Below are 6,687 nucleotides of genomic sequence, written 5' to 3'. Positions count from 1 at the left end.
TTACTTTGAAAAGCGTATTTTTAACTACAGGAGGAAATAACTTTCATTATCATTAGATTGGCAAAGTACTTGAAGGTAATAGCTCCATCAGGCAATTTTTTTTCCTAGTCCTTATGTCAGAAAAATAAACAAAAAAACCTTTTTTTCAAAACACTCTTCACAGCAGTGGAAAGTTAGATGGAAGGACAAGTTGCACAAATGTCAAAACAAAATAAATGTTGAAGAAAATAATAGGTGGGTAAAAAGAGAGCAGGAAAGGAAAGAAAATCCCACAGGATACATTCATTTTAAATGGTATTTTTTTAAGAGGCTTATTAGACCACAAACACAAAGAAACCCATTTAAAACATTCTAATCCATGCCAAAAGCAGAAATAGCTTGAAAAGATTACTGATAAAGTCTGTACACCTATCATTTCAGGTAAGAAATTATTTTTAGTAGTGTGTGTAATCAAGAAGGGAAAAGTTTTTACTGTTGTACTTGCTATAAGGTCTAAAATTACATAAATTAGGACTGCCCTTGTGCTGTGTTTTCGTCTGCAGTCTGCCACTTCAAACACCAGTGGCTGTGGCCATCTCTGGCAATGAATTCTGTTCAATCCTGGATTAGTTTCTCTATTCAGGCAGCCTGGAAAGCAGGAAAAGAGCCCAGCATTAATATATCGCCAGCTGCACAATAATAATGGGACCTGTTTAACCCACCACTCAAAACCAAAGTAGCCTGTATAAAGAGAGTATGTGTAAGTTGCATTTCAAACTTGACAATGAGTAATGAAGAATATTCACATTCTTGATGCATACAAATTGGTGTCCAGTGATGTGTTTGTCATGCACATCCTTGCAGTGTTTAGAACCAGACTGAGTGCCAGGAGATCTTTTGAACCAGATAGTTTATGTACCCACATAAACCATCTGCAATCCAACTTGATTCAGTTGAAGTACAAGCTTTTGTTAATTTGTTGGCATAAATACAACTCAGTATTATGCAGCCTTACACAGTCTGGTTTAGCAGCCTTGCAGTAGACTAAGGTTTCTGTCCTAGTTTTCATGACTAATTTTTATGACAGTCAGTCCTAAGCCTATACTTTTAGCAACCTTCTCACAGAAGCTGGAAAGAGAGTTGCCAATAACAGAGTAGGCCAAATCCTTGTATTAATTACAGGGTCATTGCTTCATTGAGCAGCCACCATCTGCCAAGAACTGGGGTGCTCCTAGACAGAGTTTGCCAAAGGAGTGACAAAAAGCTGAATCAGGATGGAAGAATCCATACTTCAAAATAAACTTCAAAATACATGTATCCCCCTGATCCTTTTATATGGACAAGGATCCAGGCAGGGTGATGTTTGAAACAGTGTTGTGTGTTGGTCTCACTGGCTGTCTCCACATCGTATCTGAGCTGTTTGTTCCAAGAAGAAACATGACATTTCCGAAACTATTTCATCTGTATTTTCCTTACAAGTGGCCTAAAATGAAAGCGTTCTTAGGCTGCCACCGATATGCCTCCAGTGACCCTGCAATAAACACTGTCAGGCCCTTCCCAGGCTCTCTGGGCTGCCTGATGTCCCTGGTGTACCAGCGCAGCAAAGGAAGAAGTGGAGGACCAGACATCATTCCTCCGCAGGCAGGTCCTGTGCCAGGGCGCTGCACCTGGGGATGTCCCCACCTTCCTTCCGAGCTCATCACGGGCTGCTCCACATGCACTGCTATTTACAGAGTCCTTGTTACACTGAAGCCAAACTCATGCGATGCACATATAATAATATATGGCAGAAGTAAATCTGAGTATGACTCAGGAAACAACAGTGGGGAATAGGCCTAAATTAGCCTTGGACAGCTTGTGTCACTCTCAGTCATGCTTCTTTACTCCTGAAATATTTCAACTCACTTTAAGAGGACCAGTTAAGTTTTTAAAGGGTTGTTCATTTGAGCTAGCCACGCTTTAATCTCCAAAAAAACTCTCCCAGCTTTTGATTGCTTTAAAAAGAAGATTTAAATCCAGGTTAATATTCAGTACTTGCTTATATGAATGCTATTCCCTACAGAAACCTATGCTTCTAATATGCTGTTCACGCTATGTAAGAAAATACTTTTTGATTTTCCAGAATATTTCATTTTCACAACAGTTTAGCTTAATTATACTGATATTACAAACCAGGCCCATTTACAGTCACTAAACAACCCAGTATATCAAAGTTCCCACCCAGGTAGAAGGTTTTAAAGTTTTTGATTTGCTGTGTGGTTAGTAGTGGCATGAATCAATACCTACTGATAACATTTAATGCAGGAGAAATAATATGACTTAAGTGACTTTTAGCTTCAGCAGATCTAATTGTTTTCTCCATCTCTCACTGTTCCTGCTCAGTATCTCAGGGCTGACAAGGTTTAGGTATTCTGTGAATATAAAATTCCGTAATCATAGCTCTGAAAGCATTATTTATTGAGTGCAGTGAGTATTATTGGTATGGCAGGAAATATAGCCTGCAAAGTTGATGGGGCAGGAAATGCAGGTGGGCAGAATCTCCCTCTCCAGGTTTTGAACAGCACCTTCCCACTAGACAGAGAAAGTAGACCCTCAACTTGAGGAATACTGCCACATTTGGTATCTAAAATTTAAGTAGATGTGAGGCGTACTGGATTCCCTTCTGTATCTCCTTTAAGCTCACCATCTGAGTAACAGCAAATATATAAGTATATGCTCAACCATCAAAAATGCAAATAGTAAGACTGCACAATTTTGAAATAACTGAAATAACTGTGAGCTAATACTCACAGCATAGATTCTTGGTTGACGAGTTGTTGGTATTTCAGTCACTGCTATTCTTCATTGGGTTAGAAAAGAAATCTTCCTTCTTACTTGTGTTATAATTTGATACCTAGCACAGGATTGGCACCAGAGACTTCAGACATAGGTTCCACCTTCATGTTCTGTCTCCTGCATTGAAGTAACAGGGAAGGGAAGGGAAGGAAAGGGAAGGGAAGGGAAGGGAAGGGAAGGGAAGGGAAGGGAAGGGAAGGGGAAGGGAAGGGGGAGGGGTGTTATTTTGCAGGAAGGAGGGTATCCTGGGCTCAGTTTTTATTTGCAACTCTGACACCAGTGTTCAGGAGAAAAGTCACACCCTTTTGCTTCATTTTACTGGTTTATCTTTAAACCACATAAACTACTATAATTTTGCCAAACAAGTGTCTTGTTGATAACTAGGCTGTCACTCATCTGCTCTTTTTCATTCTCCTCACAAAATCAAACACTTTGCTTTTGTTTTTCTCTTCTTCCCATGGAGGACCCATACCAACTATTCTCCCCTCTGACTAAAGGCAGCAACCAGAGAGAAATGCTACCTTGTCTTCACTTTCTGGGCAATCGTCGCCTGCTCTAGCATTTTCCATGCTGTTTCAGCCTGCTCTGGCTTTTTGTTTGTTCCTAGGACAATGCTGGACAGCTTCAACTGACTTTTTCTCTCTCTTGGGCAATCCACCTTCCAGTCTGCTTCTTCCTACGGCAGCTGCAGTTCTTACCTCCAGTTGTTACTGTGATGACCAAGTTTTGATACATTAGACAAGAGAAATCAATATCTGGCAGAATCAGGAGAGTCTTGCTGGCCGTTTTTCATCAGGGAGATTCAATTATTTTGTTTTCCTGCACTGTTTAAGATGTCCTGCGGAATAAAGCTGGTCGACAAGGAGGTATAGTCAAGTTAATTTTACCTTTAAAAATAATTGAAACATTTTTTAATCACTAAATTTTGTCTATATATGTTAGAGCATTTTTGAAGAAAAACATTCTTTCTTTTTCCTCTTTCTGTCCTTTTTTTTTTTTTTTTTTTTTTTTTTGCTAGTCATGGGCTGATTCATTTACCTATATATTCAAACTGTCTCTTGGTTTCTCCTTCTCCTACACCCCGTGGGCAAATGCATGACAGAATAAATAGATTTTGTGTTGGACTAAAATTCAGCTCTGGTGAGACAGATCTCCCCATGGGGCAAAGCATTGTTATGTGTCACCCTGTTCCCATCCACACTTTGCCTACAGAAATAAGCTGTATTGATAAGTGTCATGCCACTTTATACTAAAAATGAATGCAGTGTGAAACTTATTTCTTTCTTCATACTTTTTCCTGAGAGTTGGGGGGACAGTGCTGACCAGGGGGAGAGGTGCTTTCGTTCATGTTTATTTTTTGCGTATTGTGTTCTGAGATGTGAGATATTTTTACAAATATGCAAGATTAATTACACTACCTTCTACCTCTGTCTCCCAGAAAAAGGAATAACAGCTCCAATAAAATGTTCCTGACAGCATTTGTTGTTGTTAATTTCTTTTGGATTAGTATTTTTTTCTCTAATTCATTCCCCCACATGGTGGCTGTTTCCTCCAGGATTCTCTCTGTGGACTTTTATGCCAGTAGGCTGTGGAGGTACAAACTATGTGTTTCCTTTCATCACTTCCCTCAGCCAGAAAGTGGCAAATTGAATGTGCCTGGATGCGCATTTGCTAGTTTCATTTCATCCACCCCATTATTTGCCAATATTTTATATTGCTGTTCTGTATATTCATTCTAATATTATACAATCATTACAGTGCATCATGTCTGTTTTTGTAACTAAATTTTTATACCATTAGTATATATAAACTGCATTTTTGCTTACTTATGTCTTTGAAAAATTCCCCTCAAAGGATTAAGTTTCCTCTATGCCAAGAGCTAGGAAATTATGGTTTTTGAAGCTTAGAAAAATAGCTAATTTTGAATAAAAGAAAAGAAAAAAAACAATTTTCTCAGTTATAGCTGCACTTCTGAACATTTTAAAATGGAATAGAATGACCTCAAAGTGTGAACCTAATCAGAATAGTGTAGAGATGAATGTTTTTTTCCTGAGCATATAAAAATTGTGTTTGATGCTGTAAGCTTTTCAAAATTTAACATTGATTTTGAAAAGAAGTATACTCCCTCTGAGCGTGTCCATTTGACTGAATGGAATTTGTCCACTGATTTCAACAGGCTTTGTGCTGTAAGCAGATTTATTCAGGTGAGATTAATTGGGGGCTGGCTGAGGGTTTTCAAAGTGGAGGATTTTAAAACCATGTTACAAAACAATAAAGAATGGGGGTAGTTCAAGTGAAACCATAATCTGAAAATTAAAACAGCTGATCTGCTTATTCATTCCACATTGAACAAATTAATTTTGCATAATTTTAAAGACTCAGTAAAAAAAAATTTCACTTAAATTAGATCCAGATTTAATGAACATAATGAACTTCCAAACTTGAATGAGAAAGATATTTTCCTAACGCTTAAAGCTACACGATCATATTATTGGCCCAAAAAGAAATCAAAAACTGTTCAGTGAAGTTTTCTGAAGTCACAGTGGAGACACATAGGTGAAAGAGAGATCAAATATTAACCTCGAGTTTTTCCATGAAACACCAACCTGGGGTAATCTATGCCTTCCACAAAGCAGAGATCTTTGCCAACAGTATTTTCTTCATTTACCTGTGTTGAAAAAAACTTTGATGAAATGTAGACTCTACTGTAGATATGTCCACATCTGGGCTGTGTGGTAAACAGCTTGTATGATCAAAAGGGAGAAGAGACAATTGTGCAGTGCATCTCATCTCACTTATAGACTATAATGTCAATTACAGGCAAGATCAACTGCATGCTAGAAATTCCTGTTTCTGTCCACTGTCTGTAAAGGAGATCTAGATCACCAGCTCACATGTCTGCACAGAAGATATGTAAAGCTGGGTGAGCTGAATCCTATCCATTCATTGTCACCTAGATCCAACATTAGAACCCTTTAAATCAGTGTGCCTTATATGTTTTAGCATTTGTCATGGATCTCTTTATTCTGCTTTCTTCATTTATGATTTAGCCCTTTCCTCTTCCTTTTTTGATTTCCTACTATTATTACTGAAATCTAGCTGCTTAGTAAGACAAATTCTTAGAAATATTTAGGAGAACAGTTACTAGAAAAGATACCATAAAATACATTTTGTTTTATTGGTCTGAACTGACTTTTTTTTTGATTCTCATAAAACTTATATGCCAAAATGCGTAAGATGAAAATATGGGAATATCTTCTTAGGAAACAGAAAGCCATCGAACATTCTCTGTACAAATGGATGAAACCATGTCAAAATTGTAGGAAAAAAAAACAGAACCTATTGATTTCATAATCATTTGCTGACTGATCTGTCCCCTTTCTTGCTATAACTAGAAACAGATTCCTACTGTTTTACAATTGCAGCAACACAATAGCAATTTTTTCAGGCTCTTCGCTATCCAAAGGTTGATTGGCTTTTCAAGCTGTGCCCACTCATTGATCCCAGCTCTGAAACATGTCAGTAAATATAAATTCCTGGTCAAAACATTTCTCTTGACTTACTCACTTTAAGGGAAATTAAACACTATGTTCCAAAGAAGTGTACCCCGAACATGATCAGACTTCAGAAGAGGCACGGGTTCCACCTGAAGTGTTCATTGACTTATGCAGCAAGCACAAAAAAAAGCAAAAGAGAGAAGACCTGAATCTTTCCATTGCAGCAAGCCATAACAGCTCTCCTAATATAACAGCTTTGTGCAACAAGCTATAGCAACCCTCCACTCTAATAAAGATGGCATATGTGGGAAACTAAAAGTAGAAATGATCCTTCTGAACACTAATGACTGTGCGGATAATAGCTGAAAAATGAGCT

General features: G+C 37.9%; 1 long non-coding RNA gene across 1 annotated transcript; it reads right to left on the bottom strand.

Moving 5' to 3' along the window:
* Positions 1–290: 290 nt before the first annotated feature.
* On the bottom strand, positions 291–3,675 carry LOC112972555. Its single transcript, XR_003255713.1, has 3 exons — positions 3,513–3,675; positions 2,770–2,931; positions 291–627 (listed from the first exon to the last, which is right to left on the bottom strand). It is a non-coding gene; the product is annotated as an uncharacterized LOC112972555 (long non-coding RNA).
* Positions 3,676–6,687: the final 3,012 nt, after the last annotated feature.

Source organism: Apteryx rowi, unplaced genomic scaffold (genome assembly GCF_003343035.1).
Source record: "Apteryx rowi isolate R43461 unplaced genomic scaffold, aptRow1 scaffold_114, whole genome shotgun sequence".
NCBI classification, from domain to species: Eukaryota; Metazoa; Chordata; class Aves; order Apterygiformes; family Apterygidae; genus Apteryx; species Apteryx rowi.
This window is presented reverse-complemented; position numbering and strand designations above follow the sequence as displayed.